The following is a 23,847-nucleotide window of genomic DNA, read 5'->3' on the forward strand; positions in this document are numbered from 1 at the left end:
CAAAAAAGCACTCAGCTATTACAGGAACATCTAAAGGCTCTGTTTAACCTCTCAGTGATAGGGTACATCCCCGTCTCTTGGAAGCAAGTGAATAGTCTCATGTTTTTAAAGAAAGGGAAAACAGCAAATAAAGCACAGAGCTACATACCAATCAGCTTGATCAGCTGTTGAGAAAAAATTGTAGAACGAATAATAAGTAATAGATTATTAAACACATTTCTAAAGAGAAATTGAAAATTACCAGAGGTACGTAATGGTTTCAGAAAATTTCGAGAAACAATCGATCACTTAGTTAGATTGATTGAAACTGTAACAGACAGTTTTTAAAAAAGAGTGTACAGTCGTCTGCCTACTCGATCTAGAGAAGGCTTTCGATAAAATCTGGCACTCAGGTCTAAGGTTCCAGATGCTACAGATGGAACTGCCGCGAGGTATTATTTGCTGGTTTATCCAACTTCCTAGATAATAGATAATGTCGAGTTAATGTAGAGGGCACCTACTCACAGCATTTTACTCCTGACGCGGGTGTTCCTCAAGAAGAGTTAGTTAGCCCCAGACTCTTTATAATGTATATAAGCCACATGCCATTAACTGATCCAGTTTTGTTATACCTCACAATTCGCAGATGATGTAGCATACCAAATAAAGCAAAATATAAACCAGTGCAAATGATAAACGTTGAACATGATAGGACATAGCCATGATAAGGATATTGAAATCATATCAGAGAACAACATCTTCTTTCGTGTGATATTCACCATTTAAACTGTGTATATACTACTTCGGCCGTACGTATACTAAAATTGAAACGACACAAAGAAAATTAGCAAGGATGACCCGCAAGATTGTGAAACGACTAAATAACAGTACAGGAGTGAGGAAGAGGTGGAGCATCATACTTAACCCTCCCAGATCCCGAAAAGGATCTAGATCCCAATAAAACTGTGATGCGAACTGAACTGGTCCGACAGTTTTAACCAAGGGTCGGCCCTCTGAACTATTAGCGTAAATTTGAAATAAAATTGTACATTACTTTACTATATAGCGTTGGTTTTTAAAATCCACATATAATCATTACTTAATTTTAATTGAACCTTGACTCCCCTACCCCAATCTGCCCCTGTTACAAAGTCGTTGATTACTAGTATTAAAATCCCCATCTTATATCCAAGTAAAAGGACGCTAAAGAGCAGAATCTCAGGCGTTTCGTTTTGGAATCTTTACCTCAAAAGTAGTGACGCTATAGATAACGTACAGTTCTCTATATGAAATATAAGCTGAAAAATGGTATAATATATATGGATGGTTTGTACAATTAATAAACCTGTACATTTTGCATACCAACTGTTGATTTATTTATGTGTACACATATGCAGTGAAGAATAAACTATTTTATTTGCTTACAAGTTACTGTAGTAAACCATCTGCTTGGTGCTAGACTTTGGTGTATGTTTCGCAACTGTTGCGCAATAACATAAAATTTACTTAATGCCATCACCTGTACTGCCAAATTATTCGAATTTCCATTTAAATTGAAAGAAAAATGCCAGAAGAAAAAAAAGTTGATGAAAAGAAACAGAAAATGAAACCTTGTTGCGCTTGCCCTGAGACAAAGAAAGTAAGAGACGAATGGTAATGGGAATTTGTTGTTCAAATTAGCAATCTAGTTTAGCCAGTCTCAGCCTAAACTAAAGTAATTATTCTCAACTTGAATGCTATTATCAGTAATTTTGCAGAGAACATTGAATCTAAGAGATCTTGGATCATACTCATTCATAGTAATAAAACCTTCGATCTCTTTTGAATGTGTCTAAAACATTTTTAAATATTTTTGGCCCTTTAAGTTACAACTACTGAACTAGCAACTAGGCCTACGAAGGTAAAGATTTCATCATAAATGATAAATTAAGTTTATGAGGGTTGGTGGTAAGTTACTGCATTCAAAAGTTTTATATTGGTGCAAAGCATTACTTATTTATCCATAAAATGTTATTAAAGAGTAACTTGAAACAGAATTTAGTTACTTTAAAATGAAAGTTTAATACGTTGAAATTATTTTTCAGGTGATCCACACTTCTCTGTACCTATTAAAGAGACCAAATCCATAAGTCATTTTAAATAACATAACATTTTATGAATAAGAAGTGCTTGTTGGCTGAGGCTGCCCCCCAATTCACTTACAAAAATGCTCAAATTCAGCCTTTATCATTTAAATATTTATTGATCTGCACACACCACATCTGAATACAACCCATTCTAAAGACCCTTCGCCTTGGTAGAAAAGTAAACCTGTATAAGTTGAAGATGGCTCTATTCTACCTTGCCAAGATTTATACTTATGTCACTTTCTCCTGACAATCTCACCATTAAACATGATGCAATGAACCTATCAATTTCCTTAATAAGTTAAAATATTTGATGGTGACAAAACCCTTTTCAAACATTGTGGATTTGTTACAATGTTAAACTTATAATATTTCTTCTTTTTTTTACCCATTTCATCTATCTGTAAATTGGGTTTCTTCCCATTTTGTCTACTCGCACTTAGTATACTCTAATGTAGTCATATACCAAAATATACGTTTTATATTTTTTCTATTATTGTAAATGAAAAATCCGTAAAGCAGTATTATAATTTCTTCAGGACAAGCTAGCTTTTTTTATGTGATATATTTGTAGTGTATATGTGCATGTACATAAAAAATATTGATGTGTGAATGTTTTAGAAGTCTATTGCGTGGTATTGTAAACAGTATAAATACAAAAATGCTCTGTTTTTAAAATTGTGCAAAGTGATTTTTATCTCTAAATCTTATTCTATATTTCACAACCTGATGATTTCATTTTTTTTAAGGTTTATTCCAATTTCATCTACTCCCATTTAAGCCATTGCCTATGGGAGTAGATGAACTGGCATGTTACTGTAAATTGTATAAGCTTACTATCTCAAGTTATGTGATATGTCTTTTCATTGAAGAAACTTTCTGTAGCATTCAAACAGATATAATTTAACACATGAGCTTGTTAAGAAAATAATTCATGTTTCAAGAACAACAAGGATCCTGGGCTAAATAATGTTTCCAATTTGTCTTTGAAGGAGGCTAAGGATTTGATATGTGAACCACTTACTACTATGTTTTTATAAGTCCGTGAATAGAGGGCAGGTGCCAGAGGATCGAAAGTTGGCTAATGCTACTCCTCTTTTCAAGGAAGGTGATAAAAATTGTCCCAGTAATTATAGGTCAATTAGTTTTGCATCAGTCATGGGAAAAGCTTTGAAAAGTCTGATAAGAGATGCTTTGCAAAGTCACTTGTCATTTCACTAAAGGAAAATGTTGCATTGCAAGTCTTTTGCCATTCTTTGAAAAGGTTACTTATTACTTATGTAAATGTGGGTAAGGGTACAGATTTGGTATATTTGGATTTTCAGAAAGCATTTTATAATGGTACCTTATAAAAAAACTTGTAAAGAAAATTATCTCTATAGATGTGGAGGACAAGTTAGCATATTGGATAGAAGGGTGGCTAGATGGAAGAAAGCAGAGGGTTCTCATAAATGGAATTCAGTCAAACTGGATTAATGTCACAATTGGGGTACCTTAGGGCTCAGTCTTACAACCTTTTTTTGTTTTTGTTTTTTATTTAAATCAATGACATAAATGAAGGAATGGTCAATAAATTACTTAAATTTGCTGATGATATTAAGGTATTGGTGTTGCTAGCTATGAGGAGGAGGATGCTGCTGCTTTACAGAAGGATTTAGATCATTTAGTGAGTTGGGCAAATTAATGACAGATCGGTTTTGAATATAATAAATGCAAGATAATGTATGTTGAATTATAAGTATAATTTGAATAGGAATAACCTTAACAGTGCTAGAAGGAAAGGGATCTTGGTGTAGTGGTTGATCAGTCTCTCAAGCCATCCAAGCAGTGTGCTGTTGCTAGTGATAGAGCAAATAGGACTTTAGGTTGTATCTACAGAAATGTTGAATACAAGTCTAAAGAAGTAATAATTTCATTGTATATGTTTCTGGTTAGGTCACATTTGGAGTATTGTGTTCAATCTTAGATTCAGAGGATGGTTACTAGAATGGTGCCTGGGATGGAGGGATTGTCATACGACAAGAGGCTGAAATCTCTCAAATTGTTTTCTCTTGAAAAATGAAGAGTTAGAGGGAATCTCATTGAGGTGTTTAAGATTGTAAAGAGAATTGATAGTATTGATGCATCATCCTTTTTCATATTTAATGGTGAGAATGGTAGGTCTAGGAGATACAAATATAAATTTTGGCAAGGGAGGAGTCATCTTCAGCTAAGACATTGTTATTTTTCTTACAGGGTGGTTGGACTTTGGAACGGACTGCCTTTGTAGATTGTGGAGGCAGTAAATTTAAAATAGTTTAAGGGAAGGCTTGATAACTATATGAATGATAAAGGCTGGCTTTGAGGTTATTTTTTATTTATTTATCTATTTTTTTTTGATAGTTTTTTGTTTATTTTAGAGGATGGGACATCCTAGATGGACCAATAGGTCTTTTGTTTTCCCTAAACGTTATGTTATAAGTACATTCACAATTCAAAACAGAAGGAACATTTAAAGAAACTTTATAAAGGAACTCTTAACCTATATATTTATTAATAAGTGATAGTCTAATTCATGATCAGTCATGATGAAATGGTAACATCCAAATTCATCTAATTCTATTTTGTCTACTCCCAGGGAATAAACCTAAAAAAAATACAATTGTCATGTTGTAAAATATAGAATAAGGTTTAGACACAAAATCAAATTAATACAGTTTTAGAAACAAAGCATTTTTGTATTCATACTGTTTGCAATATGATGCAGTAGACTTTTAAAACATTCACACATCGATATTTTCTTATGTACATGCACATATACATTACAAATATATCACAGAAAAAAACTAGCTTGTTCTGAAGAAATTATGATAGTGGTTTAAAGATTTTACATTTACAGTAAAGTGATATACCAGGTTTACAGAAAAAATATGGAACATTTATTTGGTATATGATTACAATAAAGTAGATGAAATGGGAATAAACTGATTAAACTATTTGATATGGTACTATAGCAAGGTTTCAACCAAGATTTGTACAAAAACTAAAGGAAAAGCTTGAAAGGCAAGAAATAGATACTATATTCTTAAGGGGTTGATAGGTTCTTAGTGAAAAGTTGTTCTTTGGGATTTGCAGACAAATTCTAAAAAAAGAAGAAAAAGTTGTTTTGTTTACAGGCAAAACTCCTTGCAGCTGTGCAGCAATAAAAATAATATTTTTTTCTTGATGACTTACTGTAAATATGTTTCATAATATGACAAGATACCAACTTTAATATATTTTTGAGTTAAAGTTATTCAAATATTAGAATTTACACATACAGTTGTCTTAAACTTTGTGATGAAAAGCTAGAGGAAATCCTATCTTCAATACTATAACTTAGGAGTAAGTATTTTGTTCATCGTAAACTGTTGTACATGAAAACGTATCATATATGCAAAGTATTACAAAACCTGTAACAACTTGAAAATAACATAATTTATAGCATTCTGCATGTTTCTCCCTTCAAACTTTTACAAGACTGATAAAAATAAACATATTACCTCATGACACTTTCTATTAACAAATTTTATATAAAGTTAATAAAATTCATTAGAAAAAATCCACTACTTTAGGCTATAGGTCTACTTCATGTGAAAGTTAGTTGAATACTTCTTTAATTGTTGGAAATGAAATAATTTTTAGAAACATGCAAAAAGCAATACATATTTGCTGGACATTATTGATGTTAAAAATAAAATAAAATTAGAGTAGAGTAAAGTTTACTAGATGGAATACTTAAGTTAATTTTCAAACATATGATTCATGTATATTTCAAATTATGTTAAATAATATTTGAGATTCACACTTTGAGTAACTCACTAAAAACTGGGGTAATCTAAGATGTAAGTGGGGTTTCATCTATAACTCTACTATTACTAGTACTACTGATAAATGTATATTACTCTCATTGTTTTTTACTTATAAGTACACTATTAGTAACTTAGTAATAAAATCATGTAGAAAGCCCACAAAATCATTTAGTAGCTCAGTTGAGCTATAATCCAACAATTTCAAAGCTTATATCTTTATTTCTAGTAATGTAATTTATATGAATGTAAAAATGGTCAAATTTCATAATTAAAATCAAATTATTATAATTGTATTTTAAATTCATATTTTAGCAATCGGAAACAAGATACCCATTTTTGACTTTTTAAGTCGTTATTTATACAGTCATAGCACTTAAACTTTTTTGTTAATTTTGGAGATCAACAATGTGAAAATGGCTTTCTCGTGAGTGTTTAACTTCTAAATAATGTAAAATCAATTTTGTAACAAGTATATGTTGTAAAAGCTTCAGATGTCTTAAGCAGTACTAAATTTTATAAAACAGATTTCTGAAGTCTAAGGTATACACTAATTGCTAGTGTCTAGAAAAAGCCAAGATGCGACCATTTGACATGGCAACATTTAATTGACATTCATAGTGTTGTATTCATTTAGAAATAATCACTTATTGGTTGAGACCATAACAGGTTTGCTGAAGTCTCCAACTGTGTTGACTTAGAAAAATTAAAAGCTTTTACGGTCATTAAAGGCCAGTAAAATAAAAACACTGACATCTTTCTCTTTGATACTATTAGCTATTTTTTATTAATTTTGGAAACAAACAGAGAAGATTTGATCTCCCCAGATCTATACTTGTTTGTAAAACATAGAATAATAGTTATTAATTTCTGAAGAAATATGTGGAAGGAGTGTGGGGGTTTTGACCCCTTGGACATCTTCTAATTCTACACTTGGTTATACAACATTACGTAAGTTATTAACTTTTAAAAAATTGTCTGGGGTTGTGCTCCTTGTAACCCCTCCACACACACACACACACACTAAAACCATGCCTGCTTATACAACATTAAAGAATATAATTATTAATTTTTGGAACAAAAATGGATGGGGGTTTGGACCCTCTATGACGGCTTATACAATATTAAAGAATGCAGTTATTCAGTTTTAACTTAGAAACATAAAACAGTTTAAAAAAAAACAGTAAATTTAAACTTTATTTTGAAGTACTCACTTGACGGAAGGCAACTGTCTGGTAACACCTAATGTCAACTTTCTTGGGAATCTTGGGTATGGAGTCTAGTGGGTCCAAACCCACTAGATTTCCTACCCAGACCCCCATTTTTTCAGGAATGTAATTACTGTATTCTTTAATGGATAACTAGGCATGGATCTATGGGAAGAATCCAGGGGCCAAACTTCATCCACCCATTCTTTTCAAAAATTTATACTTGTATTATTTAATATATATGCAGACACAGACCTAGTGGGGCCCCTTCTCCTCCATTTCTTTCAGAAATATATAATAAAGCAGCCAGATATCCTTACACTGCCATATAGTATCAAAAACAAAATATTAGATTTCTATTTTTTTATTTCTGTTTTTTAATTTTCTGTTAATTACCATAAAAGCTTTTTTTTGTTATTGTTTCCTGAAATTTGCACAGCTGGAATGTACAGCAATCCAATGAAAGTCTCAGCCAATACAACAAATGAATGTCAATTAAATGTTGCCGTTGTAAATTCTCCTGCCTTGTATTTTACAGAAATTAACAATATGTATAGACTTTAGAGATTTGTTTTCATCAAAGTTAGTATTGTTTAGGACACATAATGTCGCAAAGCAATAAAATAAAAGCCTATTCAAATAAAATAATAATTCAGGGAAATAATTATGGAAGGAAAATACTTTCACATAGGTAAGGATGAAAAGAGAGATTTAACCAGGAAGAGGTAAGGTAAACACATCTAAAGAAAAGTTTTGAGGGAATGAACGTAGAAGAGTGGTTAATGGAGTTTTATAACTGTTTGAAAGTGAATACTTTCACATAGGTAAGGTTGAAGAGAGAGATTTAACCAGGAAGAGGTAAGGTAAACACATCTAAAGAAAAGGTTTGAGGGAATGAAATTAGAAAAGGGGTTGATGGAGTTTTATAATTATTTGAAAGTGAATGTTTTATTTATACCATAAGGGGATTTGGTGTTTAGTTGAAAGATAAGATGGTATTCAAGATTTTCTTGTGTTAACTTTTTGAGTGGTTCATTTTTCATGACTGAGACTATCATGTTGGAGGTACCATTGTGCTCAGGAGAATTGAAGTGTTTGGGAACTGGGAGGTTAGTGGAGCCTCCTCTTACAGATCTAAGATGTTCACCCAGTCTGTGGGCTGTTTCTCCAATATATAGTCTGTAACACACCTACTACACTGAATGCAGTAAATGGTGCATGACAAGTGTAACTAGGGCCAGTTGTTGTGTTATTTGAAATCTGTGAACAGGTATATCAAATTTTTTTGGTACAGTGATGATTTTCAACAAGGGGTGCATTGTTTGTGTTTAGCTTTGAGTGCACCAAGTAGTCTTTGTGATGGGGATTACATTTGTAAGAAAATAGGCGAGGTATAGTAAATATTTCATCAGCATTGGGGTCAGTCACCAATAATTTAAAATTCTTTTGTATGATATTGTTTGCTAATCTGTTGACAGATGATATGTTAAAAGCAAGAATTATGTTGACTTTTGTCTTTCATTTGAGTTGCATTGGCAGTGGATACTCTGTGTACATGGTTGTGAGCTTTTTTGTGACATTAGCTGGGTAGTTAGGTTGTTGGAAAAATTCTGCCATCTTGGTGGTTTTAGAAAGGTCTTAGTCTTCAGAATATAAGTGTCTCAGTCTTGTGAACTGCCCTTTGGGAATGGCAGCTTTAGTTTCATTGGGATGAAAAGAGTGATAGATTAGGTAAGTGTGAATATCAGTGTCTTTGTAATGTATGATGGTTTTTAAGAGAATAGGATGAAATTTTCATGCCCAGAAATGAGGCACTTGTATTTGGTAAGTGTAATTAAGGGTTGGGTGGAGTTGTTGGAAAAAGTCAATGAACTTCTTGGGCTTTGGTACATGTAATAGTACCTAAGATATCATCAACGTAATGGATAAAGACGTCAGGGAAAATATCATTACAACTGGCATAGAGGCATTCCTCAAGGTGGCTAACAAACAGATTAGTAGGAGAAGGATCCATTTTTGTACTCATGGATATGCCAGTATGTTTGATTTTTGAATTTGGTGCAAAGCTACATGAGGGCTATCCAGGGCTATCTGTGCTAGCTGTCCCTAATTTAGCAGTGTAAGACTAGAGGGAAGGCAGCTAGTCATCACCACCCACCGCCAACTTTTGGGCTACTCTTTTACCAACGAATAGTGGGATTGGCCATCACATTATAGTGCCCCCATGGCTGAATGGGCGAGCATGTTTGGTGGGATGGAGATTCAAACCCGCGACCCTCAGATTGTGAGTCGAGCATCCTAATCACCTGGCCATGCCAGGCCAGGAAATGCCAGTAAGTTACTGATAGAGTTGAATTTGAAGGTATTTATTGGAAGAACTAATTCTGCAAGTTGAAGGAGGGTTTCAATGGCAGGAAATTTAGTTTCTCATTTGTTCAAAAAATGTTTCACAGCCAGCATGGCATCATTGTGAGGAATAACAGTGCACAGGGACTGTATATCCATGGTAAAGATGTAAGTTACAGGTTTTGTGTGATGAAAGTCTTTTAAGATGGCATAGAACATGGATGATGTCTTCATGTAAGAGGGGAGAGAGATCACCTGGGGTTGTAGGACAAAACCTCGGTAATTAGATATTGGTTCAGTGGGGAAGTTACAAGCTGAACCTATTGGGTGGCCAAGATAACCATATTTGTGAATCTTGGGCAACAAGTAGAAAATTTCTGTTATAGAATTTTTTGGAATTATATGAGAGTTTACTGCATTTTACAAGTTCTTGGATAGTTTTGTGAATGTGTTTCTGATATTTGTGGATTGAATCTTTGTGTCTTGTAGAAGTTGGGGTTGTTCAATTGTCTGAGGGCTTCTTGTATGTAAAGATCTCATTGCCTCGGGACCATTGTTGCTCCCTTGTTGGCTGGTTTAATTAGTGTGCCTGTGCAATTCTTTGGTGAAGATAAGGCAATACTTTCTTCTTTATTCATATTGGGTTGTGGAGTTTTTTCTTTAGATTTAGTGCATGGATTTCAGGTTGACAAAGATGAATAAAGGTGTCAAGAGTCTGTAGTTCTCCTTCTGGAGGTATCCATTCGTGCTGTCTTGTATAGAGTCAGATGTGGCATTGGTATTTGTAGAAAAGGGGTCAGTGGTAGCTATTTCATTGGTTGTTTTGTTCCCAGTATTGGTGGGTGTTGTTTCAATAGTAGTTTTATTGAAAAAATGTAATTTCAGGTAGCAAAGTTTGAAAAATATTTCTATATCAGCTTTAAGAGTTTATTCATGAGTTTAAGTACAAGAAGATGCAAAATTTAGTCCTGTCCAGGAATAATTAAAACACATTTACTGATGTACTTTTGTCAGATTTTGGTTATGATAATACCTAGTTTATGCAATTTGGTATGGTTTTGGTTGTTTAAAGTTACATGGTAACACTGTTGAGCTGATGGAAGTGTTGTCAAATTTTGGTAGCCACTGAACTTTCACAGAACAGGTAAAGATTATTTTGGGAGTTTTCCATTTCACTTGATTTGTTGTTTCATACATTATAAAAGCTCTTATAGGTAACTCTCATCAGAAATAGAGTAAATCTGTGTAAATTAATGCTAATAAGGTTCTCAAAGTTTTGATTGTCCATTTGAGGTGATAAAAAAAATGGAGTTGAAAACATTTATCCAAGTTTTTCTTCTCACATCCTACAGAACAACACTCATTCAAGAATTTTTATCATCTACCACACCTTACTCATGCCATGTATTGTGTGATCAAAGCCTGTGTCCACTATCTTCACTACTAAGGTTTGTGGTTCCATCACTACATGGAAGACTGGCTACTTCTCCATCTCAACAAGTCTTACTTGTACACATTTCTTCTTACAGGAGTCTGCTCATTTGAGATGGCTAGTCAAGCTGGAGGAGTCCTATCTCAACCCCACACAGTATCTGATCCATTTGGGGGTGTTTTTCAACACCTTCTTCAGCAGGGCCAAGTCTTCTCCTTTTAATTTGAGGTCAGTGGAGCTCTTGGTTTCCAAAACTAAATTATCTCCTTCTCTTTCTGCATGCAATGTCCTATATCTTTTGGGGACCTAGGCATCCATGGAAGCCCTTACACCCTGAGGTCATGCACAATTGTGGGGTCTTCAGTGGGTGTTGCATGATCAATGAAATCTCATTCAGGATCTCTTGGATTCCATCATCTTTTTCCCTCCAAGTAGACTTTGCCTGGTGTCTCAACAGAGACAACACCTTGCCTCTTTCCCATCCTGATTTGCTTTTATTCACAGATGCTTCTCTTACGGGATGGGGAGTATATATGGATTCTAGGAGATTGCAGATCATTGGACATTGGTAGAATCTTCCCTTTACATCAAACTATTGGAATTTATTGCAGTTTGTGAAGCCTTGGATCATTTCCTATCTTTGGTATGGGGCCATTTAGTCGTGATTCATTTCAACAATTCGCCTTATGTCTCTAACATCAACAAGGGGACAACCATTCATGTTTGCTTTGTTTTTGAACATTGGATCTCTTTTTTTTTTTTCTGGACCCATTCTTTCACAAACCTGCCTTCTTGCTTGTCATGTCTCTAGTGCTCTGAATCTTGTGGTGAATCAGTTATCTTATCCAGACAAGTTTCTACCTACAAAGTGGTTTCTTGCTTCCCAAGTTTTTCTGTGGTTATGCTCCCAGTTTGGTTCTCCTATTCTGGATGCATTTGCCACACATCTCAGTACCAAACTTCCTCTCTTTTGTTCTCCAGTTCCAAATCCTTTAGCTTTAGTGGTAGATGCTTTCAGTCAGGATTGGACCAACCTTTACCTCTGTGCCTATCCTCCTATCCACCTTCTCCCATGTGTTCTCTCCCTGGTCAAAACTACTCCATGTTGAGTCCTTCTCATCACCCCATTCTGGCCCAACAAACCATGGTTTTTGATCCTGATCCTCCTCCAATTCAATCATCCCATACCTTACCTCTTCCACTTTGTCAATCCCTTCTCCATCAACCTGTCTGCCATATTTCCTCTTGCTATCACCACACTCTGGCTTCACGTGTGGATTTTGTTTGGTCTCTTAGAAGATGATCTGGACTCTCTACACAGGTAGTCTCTGTTCTTATTTGGTACACCCTTTTTCTTGAATGCCCACAGAAGATGGCATGTTTTGTGCCATTAGTGACATGGTTTCCCACCCTCTCATTTTAGTGTTCCCTATCCTTCATATTTCTTTACTTGGCTCTTTGACAATGGTCTATCAGTATCCATCATTGCTGGCTATAGGGTGGCCTTATCTAATACCTCTAGTTTTTCCCACTCCCATCCCATCCCATTTTTTTCCTCTCTCATTCCTTCTTTCCTATTTCTCTCCTTTCATTTGATTCATCCAACTCGTCCGATAGCTTTGCCTGACTGGAATCTCAATGTAGTCCTTCATGCTCTTATCCTTCCCCCATTCGAACCTTTGGCCAATTGCTCATTGTACCAGCTGTCACTGAAGGTGTATTTCTTGCTGCTTTTTGCATATGGACATTATAGGTCTGATATTTTTGCTATCAACATCTCCTGTATCCTTTATCACCATACCTGTGTACTTCTTTATTTGAATTGTAGTTTTTTCCTCAAAATTTCAGCAGCATGTGAAGGGGACATTGCCTTCATGCCTAATTCCCTTCCTTTCATCTCTCATTTGTATTACTCTGCTGATCCTGATCATCTTTTTTGTCCAATATATGCTCTCCATTATTATGTTGCCTGCACTGCTTCCTTCTGTTGATCCCTTTCCCACCTGTTTACACCATGGAATACTTTCTCTACCCATGACTGTTCTCCTGTCACCCTAACTTGTTGAGTTTGTCAACTTATTCAGCTTGCTTATGCATCATTATCTGAGGATTCCCATCACATATTCCAAGTCTCTTCCCACCAAATTTGTCATTTCACCTCCCTGGCTGTACATTGCCCATTGAAGAGATTGTACAGGCTGGTATGTGAACCACACTTTTATAGCCCATGCATGACTTGCATCATTTGGTTGTTTCCTCCTCATTTGGCTATCACTTACCTCCCATTATCATCCTCCATACCTCATTTTTTTGTGAGAGTTATATTTTTATTTCATACCATTATAGTGGCCCTTTTCTCATTGCATAGATCCTGCCCTGTGAGGAATGGTGTTTCTCCAGATATACTTCAACATAAATCCACACTATATGGCCATATAGGTCTACAATGATTATTGAAGAGATGGTTTGTTCCACAAAACCACTGAAGGTTGCCATGCTGTACCTTGCTTCATAAATAAGGCCCAAACCAGACCATACTAACTCGTGGACTATCATGAGTAAAGCAGTGTTGGGATCACTGCCAACCCCCTGATCGTGGTTGAATATATTGAGACTGGCCTGCATTTCAAAATATGATTTTTGGTGGTCACCCATTGCACTGTCTTATGGTTTAGGATTCCTCTAGATTACCCACTGCATTCTTCCCTCATTCTCCTAGTGGAGTATGGGGAGTTCTTACCACTTACCACATAGCTGCTGGGGTGGTGGACCATGGAGGTGGATAGCTTTCACTCATTGGATAGTAGGGTGGTGATGTTCTGTTGGTGTATATGGTGAGTACACTTCTCCTACTGCTGACCAGATGAAGAATTCCTGATGTCACCTGGTTTTGGACTGGATGAATCCACCACATGCAGTTTACCCCTCCAGCTGGACTTCCACCATCCTATCATTGACTGAATGTTGGTTTCCAGAGGATCTGGTGTTGGATCAGTGATTGGTAAGAACCCTCCTCCTACTGCAGACCAAACAAAATATTCCTGATGCCACCAGCTTATGGACTGAAGTTGGCCTGTCACGCTTGCTTTCTCCCTTTCTACCGCTACTTGGATGTGTGGTTTCTGTAAGGCCTTGTGTTGGTTGTGTTCTGGGTCTGCACATATGTGCTCTACCTTGATTGTCAGAATGTAATTTGATTTTCCCTTCTAATTCCTAGGCTTGAAGTGAAGATGGTTGAGACCCTCCTCCTACCCCAGACCGAAAGTAAAATATCCAATGCCACCTGGTTTTGGGCTGAAGTTGACCCTCTGAATATGGTCTGACACACTAGCCACTCTACACCATCTTGTGCATCTTTCTGCCTCATTAGGGACACGTATCATTAAAATGGGTGGAGAGATCTCATACAGTAATTTTGCACCAGTCTCTCTATTGTTTCAGTGTGAATATGGAGGGCAACACAAGTCAAGAAAAGTTAGGTTATCCATGACAGTTTTTGAATATTCAGTCTCAGTTTCATTGTTTTGGCCAGCTAATGGAATTATTTTAACCCACTAGTTTTAGACATTGTATATTTTATGCGTGTTAATAGTTTATGTACTAAATTGCATATTTGAAATGAAGAGTCACAAGCCCTACCAAAAAAACAGGGTTAACTTTTTTGAGACTTCAAGGGAAAAAGTACAAGAGCCACTAAGTTCAAAGTTAGTTTTTTATGTATATTCTTCATCTATTGTTATAAAAGAAAGTAGAATGTAATAATTAGTAACTTATTAGGTTAAACAAAAAAGTTAAAAAATTAAATAAAAATGTTGTGAGCACAACACAATTGTAATTTGATCATGCATGCTGGTAACTGAATCCTTTGTTTACATAAAGCTGTGATAAATTACTTCTGCTATGCTCTTTTAAGTGCAGCTATAAGCCAATAAATCAAAATGACCAGAAGATTTGAAAAGTATTAGCTTTGGCTTTAAGAATAATTTAGAATGTAATTGTCTGATATGCAGTCATATTAGAAAGGAAAAAATAGGGAATTTAGATTTACTATGTATTTTTCAACTTTTCATTTGACCCTGTAAACTTAGTAAATTATGAGTTATTGTATGTATACTTTTATGGCTATGTGGTGATTACAGAGCTTGTAAAAATAACCATGCCCACATAGGAAGCATTAAGGACCCAATTCGAATTCTAGCATTTTGCTTGCCTTCGCAGCATACTTGAAAAAAATCTTTATTTTATTATTATCAACCAGCTGTTTCTCATAAGCATTTTTGGATTTTCAGATTTATTTTTCAAACTAAATCCTTTGTGTATGTATAGTTCCATAATTCCTCCAAGCTGTTTGTCAATTTTAACTTTGTGAACTTATGACATTCTTTCCCAACTTTCTCTTTTATGGCTTTAGTAAGCCATTAAATTTGATTTTTCCCTGTTAACATTTTTCTGTTTTTAGGAATGTACCTATCATGAGTTAAAAGCAATTTATTTTTTTAAAAGTTTCAAATTTGTCCCATTTCACTAATGATAAATCTTTTCTCATGGGTTTAAAACTGACTTCTGGAAATTAGGAACTAAACTTTTGTGTCTTATATGCAGCAAACATCAAATCTAATTATGCAATGCTCACTCTTCCAGGGATTGAAATAATTGAGAAAAGTTACATTCCCTCCTAAAATTTAGCATTCCCTCAAGTTTTACATTAATGATGTTAATTTGGGCCAAAGGTAGCAAATAAACTAACATTAACAAAACAATACATAACTTACTTTGTATGATCATGAATAAAATGTTAAAAATTTTGGCTTCACTATGTTTGTGATCATTATAGGCAATTACTAATTCAGTTACCTACTTCAATTCAGATTCATATGAACATGTACCTGGAACAGAGTCACTGTGTCACTCTCAGAAAAACCATCTAAAATATCACTTTCTACTTCAGCAACAACTGGCTTAGTCTTGTGCATGTATTTAATGCCACCTGAAGAACCAGAGAATGATAGCATTTGTTGGGTCATATGGTTGGTATATGGTTTTAATTAAGTTTGTTTTTTTTTCCTTTCCTTACTGAAAATCCACTCTCTGCCTTTGGTGTGCTTACAGGCAGTACTGAACCAATTTTGTTTTCCTACATTTAGCTTCCAACACACATGCATTTGTTTCTGAAATCCAAACTGAAATAAGCTTATCTTTTATTACTAATAAATGAATTACAGGCCAATACAAATTTTCTGAAAACAACATGACATGCAAAATTTTCTCTCCTCATTTTGTTAGTATGACAGCAAATACATGGATTTGTATCTGAATGCAATGTTGGTAATTAGCCCTGCTGGTAGGTATCATCCTATAGTGCTATATCACAGAGCTTCAGAAATGCTATTTACCTCTCTGCACCACTATAAGCCATTACAAGTATATACTGGGCAACTACTCTGCACAAATGGGTCCTTTTTATTGGGTTCTGGGGAATCAGTGGATTGTGCCCTGCAATCTCTTATTCGCCCTTGTGTTACTGCATCATTCTGTCATGGTGGCTTGATTGCTTCAACTTATTTGCCCTTGTGTTACTGCATCCTTCTGTCATGGTGGCTTGATTGCTTCAACTTATTCACCCTTGTGTTACTGCATCCTTCTGTCATGGTGGCTTGATTGCTTCAACTTATTTGCCCTTGTGTTACTGCATCCTTCTGTCATGGTGGCTTGATTGCTTCGACTTATTTGCCCTTGTGTTACTGCATCCTTCTGTCATGGTGGCTTGATTGCTTCAACACAAGCTCAGAAAAGAGCTTGTTTTTTAATTGGTCTGCACTGGCCCCTTCACCATTTTCAATGTGAGATTCTAGCTCTTAATGATGCAGAGAGATCAGTAACTGTATGAGTATATTAAAAAAATTTCTATTAACCATAAAATATGTAACATTATATATTTTGAATTGTAAAATAATATTTTTAATTTGTAAAGAGCTAGAAGCCTATATTTTCAACCAGTCGTAATCTGTGAATGAAAAATATTTTATGCAAAATCTATTTTCATCTTGCAACTGTATTTGCAAATATAGGATACTTCTCTAAAGTGTGATTTAAAATAATTTTTATCAATACTTCTATAAAAGTTGTAAAACTAATTTCACTTCACAGTTTGCTGATTTCATTGGTGCAGTCAACAAATTTGCTACATTCATAATTTAAAACTAAAAGCAACCAGATACAGATGCAAGCAACTCTCTTCCTGACACACTGTCTGTATTAACCAGAAAGCTAGTGTAATTAAAATTTGATTAACAATACACTGAAAATTACTTCATAGTTACCCAATACATAATGAACAAAGTGAACTTTTGATTAAATTGAGAAGTGTTGTGACACTGGATATTCCCCTCATTATACTCGTGAAGTACTGACTTTTATAATGTAGTATAATGTTATTGTTAACTGTGTATCATCATGGCTAAAAGCTATCCTACTGATCTACATCTGAGATGTCTGTAAAAATGTAAGTACAAATAGCTATAAGAAAAATGTATTATCAATAACATATTACACACTTTGGATGTCGTCCTGAACTTTTAAAGGCACTAGCTAATGGTTGCTAGTTTTTTTCTCTGCATTAGGAGTCCTACTGTCAACAGTGTTATTCCTCCCTAAAATTAACTGTAACTGTCATAATATTTTATTTTGTGCATTAAATGTTAATAAATGTGTATATCCTACTTATATGTATAAATCTTCTGTTTCTTGTTGTTTTTCCAAACAATTTCAAATATTGAAACTCATTTAATTACAGTTTTTGCTTTTAAATATTTCACTAAAGGTAAGATATTTGATTTAGATGGAAAATGGTGTATTTAAGCCATAAGTACCCCACTGTTGACAAACATTCAATGCTGACACACAAGTTTTAACAGGTTTATTTTCTAAAGCTTATGAGTAACTTTGTATAACATTCTACATATACATATATTCAGTATATGTTGCAAATGGGTGCATTCTTACTTTTCATTATAATAAATAAAATTACAATAACTTTTCTAAACATTTTATATTGAATTAAAATATCACTTCATGGCAGAATGTATACTGAATCGTTATTTCACAAATGCTAATCGCCTCTCTGTGGGACAGATAGTTAATACTTTGCACTACTGCTGAAGTTTTTGTGCATGCACTAAACCTTTGAATGAAATACTCACCCATACATGTAATAATGTGTACTTTGCCAGTCTATGATGTCAGTATTAGACTCTATCTCACCACAACTACAAGGACAGCACATCCTCCCAGTGAAATACTCCCCTTCATTACTTGTAATTCACTTGTAATTTTTCATTACAAATTATGAAATTTTTGCAAATTTTAGTTAACATGATTTCAAGAAAGATACAAGTTTTTACAGTTCATTTGGTTTCTGATCAAATTATTATCATTTATTACATTAATTTCATTTCTATTCTTCATCAAACTATTAGATTTTGGGATGTGTTCCAGAGTTTGGGATATGATTTCACTGATAGGATGTTCCCCTATGTCCCAGTGAATAAGCTGAATAAGTGTAAAATAATAATCAGATTACTACTTTGTATGAATTCAGTTTCATGGATCTAATTGAATGCAATTTCTGTATTCACATTTCTTAAAACCTCCTCAGGTCCATACATCTCTCCATAGGAGTCAGCTTATTTTCTTAAAATTGAGCCTAGAGTTACTCTGACAGTGACTGAAGTCTGCCATTATACATCACATGGTTGGTTCTTTCCTACATTATTCATCTCTGACCAAGAACTCACAACTTCCTGCTTCTGTAACTTCTGATAAATCTACTTTGTCATTTTTTGGTCTCCTCGATTTTGGGATTTCGAGCAGTGTTATCCCATACATTTCATTTTTTCTGCTTCTGTAGGGTCTTTGCTTCCCTTGTCCTTTCCATGTTGATCCATTCCTTCAGGCTCAATTGGCCCCGAGATGTCAGTAGCTCCCAGACTTAGACCCTAAAGTGGTCCTTCGTGCCCTCACATTACCTCCATTCAAATTTCTGTCTGTGTGTTCCCTGTTTTACCTCTCTGTTAAGGCATATTTTCTCCTCTTCCAGGCCTGTGGGCATCGTAGGTCAAATATTTTCACCCTCGACGTTACCAGGACCTTGTACCACTCCTCCCACCTTATCCTTTAACGTACAACATTTCAACAAGGTACGTGATCTTTTCCCGGTTAACATGACCAATTGGGTTCGATGTTTGATCCAGTTGTCCTATTCCTCCTTGTCTGCTTCCTCGGGGTATTTCCTGCTGCTTGTGGCTATTCTACAGACTTAGGCGTAGCTGTGACATGAGGTAAGCCCTCACTAATGTTTTCTTTTCTTTCAGGAGCCCCCGCTTCAGCTTCACTTTGGATCCTGCTGTGTGGCGAGTGGTGTCTGACCAGGTATTCTGTCTGTACTTGGAATGGCTATAACCATTCGCAGACATCTTGATATCTAATCCGCACTGTAAATCATGTTGATTCTTATACATTTTCCATGGCTATGTACTCTCACCTTTGAGATGGGATGTTTCACAAGATCACATAGAGTATAAAATCCTCGTGATCATTGCATCTAATATGCCTGTCCTGGGACAATACTTCCCATGAACAGCAAGAGTAAAGCAGAAGGGGATTGCTGCCCATCCCTGCCATGCCTAGATTGGATAAATCAGTGTGGTCTGCTTTTCAAAATAGGGTTTCGTGATCACCCATTGCACTGTCTTGGCTGTTGCAGTCGCTCCGGACTCTCCATCACATTTTTCCCCTCTTTCTTCCAGTGGAGTATGGGAGTTCTTACCACCTATCAGTTCCAAGCTGCTAGGTTCCATAAAGATAGCTATAACCATTCAGTTCAGAGTAGGGTGGTGGTGTTCTGCCAGTGTAGGGGGACTTACCAGATGTGTGACTATTTCCTGGAGTTGAGATGCCCAAATGCAGTTCACCTCTTTGATTGGGTGCCCTCCTCCTTCCTTTGTGTGGATGTTGGCACCCAGTGAGTGAGGTTATGGAGATCAAGTGAACCAATCACATAAGTCTTCACACATGTTTTGGGATGTACATCTTCCCCCCCTCGACTTCTGTGTTATGGGTCGCAGAAGGTCTACGTGGCCTGTTTCCAATTCTGTCCTGCGTTTTCCCTTGTCAGGTGATGAGGTTGTTACCGACCTGGGGTCGTTTCGGGCTTTTTTCACAGTCGCAGGGGTTTAGTGCATGTGCTGGACTTCTCTTGGATTCCTGACGACACATTCTCAGATCTCTGGTATTAAGTTACCCTGTGAGTTCCTGGAGTCGAATATTAGGTTCCCTCTTGACTGTAGGACTTGAGGTGAAGATAGTATGATCCTCATCCTACCCTAGCAAGGATTTTGGTACCCAACAAGTGAGGTTTTGGATGTAGTTGACTTACCGAGTACAGTCTGTCGTGCCCTAGCCACTACACTTGCCCACTTTCCATTGTGGGATTGAATGGTTCTGATTTCTGTTTAAGATCACATTGCTAAACAATTCTCTCCCATGAGGATGTGTTCCCTTTAATGTTCCACCATGTCTGGTCCTCCTGATCATGTCGATGTTCCTGGCTAAGATACCTGGCTCAGATACGCCTGTGCTTCCCTTGCACCAGTCCCTCCTCCATTTTAATGTGGGATTCAAGTTAATCTTGTGAGCAGAGGGAGATTACCTTAATGAAAGTTATAATTTTCTTAACTGAAAATGTATTTCTAATAGGTACTTCCCTCCTCTCACACTTCCCACCTGTTCTCCCCACAGTTTTCCTGTGCTTGCATCTTCGAGCCAAACTCCGAAGTGATAGTTCGGTAGTAGTGTGTAGAAGGATTCACAAGCGTCATTTGATAGTAGTACTCTCCTATTGGTGGAGAGTTGATGCATGATGATTTTCATGAGAGATGTTTTGGATTCCAACAGAGGGAGGATGAAGGCTTGTGGCATGTGTTTCTGAAAAAAGTTTGCATATAGAAGGCAGCACAAAACGAGAAAAGCTAATCTTGTGAGTCGAGGAAAGTTCCTATCAGAAATACATTTTCATTTCGGAAAGCTATAACTTTTATATAATTTTTGAATAATTCAATTTGATAATTTTTTGGTGTGCATTTTTGTAAAATGGAGTGTTAATTGATCAAAGTAGTTAAATCTGCATTCTATAATGATTTTTGGCTTTTATGATCCATTATGTAGTTAGATTTTTTGATACAAGTTTTAGTTGGCATGAAAATAGATCGTTAGAAGCTTTCTGGTATACTACTCTTATTCAAGTGATGTAAATGTTTTTTGTTGTTGTTTTTTCAGTATAGTTCAAAATGGAGAAGAAAATTGTCATGATCTGATTGAGGCCCATAAAGAATGTATGAGAAAAATGGGATTTAATGTTTAATTTAATCAAAACATGTACAGGTAAGGAAAAAGTTTTTGAACAGCTGTTAGTATTAGGAACGTCTTCTGTGTTAGCAATATGTTACAATTAAATCAAGATTCAGTAAATTTGTTTACCCATATCTACATCTAGATAAATGTAAGATGGATGTAATAGTGGCTTAAAATGGTCCATATTAAATTTGGATGAAAACTTGTTCAAATATTGTGATAGATATATGTAACTTATGACATTTTATACTTTACCAGTCCCATTTCCTAAGATGTTAAATATTTGTCCGTTGATACAAATTTGTAGTAGTAGGTGAAAGCATTTGCATAATCATATTCTATTATAGGGACTTGTATAGAGAATGAACAGGGAAAATACCATGTATTATATGACATTTATTAGAAGCAAACCTTAGTTTCATGTAACTTGTCCAACATTCATAAGGATTTATAGTATTGTAATTGATTCAATGCACTTTTGTCAGCAGAACTCCAATCCTGTTTAGCTTTATCTAGTACATATCTATATTGTGTGGATAGGGATAGAAATGTATCTTGATGATTTGAAATCTTGGCTATCATAAAATAGATAGGACATGACAAAGTATCCCACTGAGAAAAACTACAGTTCTAAGTACACTTTAGATGATCAACTAAAGTTATGTCATAGAGGATACACAAGTCCTTTGAGAAACATAATGGTGATACAAGTATGATAAATATACATAATGAAGAACAAGTATGTAACATAACAACATGCTCTTTGTGATTTTTTAGACATTGTATACATATGGAAATCTTACAAAGGGTTTTATCAATAGTGTTTAGTGTTTTAAATCATAGAATGTATAAACTTGTACCAGTAGTGTTTTTTCATGGTGAATAAATGTATTTATGTAGAAATCAACTGTCCATTATACTATAGGTTATATAAAGAAGTCTGAATGTTAAATGTCTGTTTCTCTAGAGTACATATGTTGTAGTTTATGTCCCCTTCTCTCTTGACATCTACTGTGTTCTGAGGATCCTATCAAATAAGGTGGATGTGGATACACCATTTGCATATGCTGCCTTTCTATACCCCACTCCACCATAATGTAGAATTAACTAGTGTGAATAATTTTGCACTTGCTTTGTTATTATAGCAGAAAAAGTTTGTAACAAAGGTTATGCATTGTCAAAATTATGATAGGAATAGATGATATATCATTTAACATGTACTTCATTTTCTTTCTGTTTTAGGTCTTGCAAATATGTTGTTTTGAGAAGTACTGATCAGTGGCCATTAGAATTCATCCCAATATGTAAAGTTATGAATCTTGTTTCATTCACACTATGAACATTCTGGAAACACTTTAACTTTTAGATGTATATTGAAGTGGTTCTTATTATTGATACTGCTTAATTATGTAGAAAACTCTTATAAACAGGTATTAAAGTTAAGTTGAGAAAGAAAATTGTGTGGCTTCTTTTATTCAATCTGTTATTTACAGTAATAAAATATATTTTCATGCATAGGAAATTGTTTCTTTTCAAGTATCTTTTAATGAATGCATCGGTTCTTTTTCTGGACTACATATTTAAAATATCAGTGAGCTGCTAATAGAAGATAAGTGTCTTAATTATTGAATGCATACATCATTTTGTCTGTGGCTAGATTATTAAGTTGTATAATGGTTTTTATTATTATGATCTCTATTACTCTTTTAAATATCATCACAAAATCACGTCAACTATAAACCCCAGTAACTTACACAAAGTATTTACTCTAGATAAAATTTAACAAGATTACTTATGCCTAAGCAAACAATCGTGAAAAGTTAAAGCTTTATCAACAAATCAGACCAGCATACAATATTTAACAGAATTTTATTTTATAAAATAACAAATGTGAAGGAACATTCTGGATATAGCAGGGTTAAAACTGTCAGAACACAGTACACTAATATATTCTTTGTTGCATTGTTATAGTCACATAATATTAATGAAGAAAATGTGTTTGAGCTTGAATCAATAATCTTGCTTTGTAGGAATATTACTTTGGTCATGAAAGCAACTCTGCATGTTGCACAAACCAGTTAATTAGTGCAATGGTTGATGATAAGAAAGGGTCATCGTAGAGGTAAGCTATAACTTTCGCCATTGGCCTTTATTTAGAATTACATAAAATATACATTTTTCTTTCATTGGATATTATGTTCGTGTTTTAGATAATTTAGATGGAGCCTAAATTAGATATAGACATGATCCAATGAAAATTGGGGAGCAGATATATAAGTTTTGATATTAATTTCAGTATCGTAAATTATTTTGCACTGATCCAACACAACTGGTCATGTATTACAATACAGAACTTGTAGATTGCATCTAGCATTAATGTTTACCATGTATTATTAACTTATAAAGCTTTTTATACAAAAATCTGAAAAGTGTTTATTTTATTTAAATTTTATGACGAAGTAAGACAGCTTTATACTTAAATGCAAGTTAGAGGCTTTGTTCAGCAACTTTTATTGAATTAA

General features: G+C 34.9%; 1 long non-coding RNA gene across 1 annotated transcript; it reads left to right on the forward strand.

Moving 5' to 3' along the window:
- Positions 1 to 1,311: 1,311 nt before the first annotated feature.
- Positions 1,312 to 22,782, forward strand: LOC106462356. The gene is made up of 3 exons (XR_001290980.2): positions 1,312 to 1,632; positions 21,251 to 21,355; positions 22,568 to 22,782. It is a non-coding gene; the product is annotated as an uncharacterized LOC106462356 (long non-coding RNA).
- The last annotated feature ends 1,065 nt before the right edge of the window (positions 22,783 to 23,847 follow it).

The sequence above is a fragment of the Limulus polyphemus genome, unplaced genomic scaffold (assembly GCF_000517525.1).
Source record: "Limulus polyphemus unplaced genomic scaffold, Limulus_polyphemus-2.1.2 Scaffold1149, whole genome shotgun sequence".
NCBI lineage: Eukaryota > Metazoa > Arthropoda > Merostomata > Xiphosura > Limulidae > Limulus > Limulus polyphemus.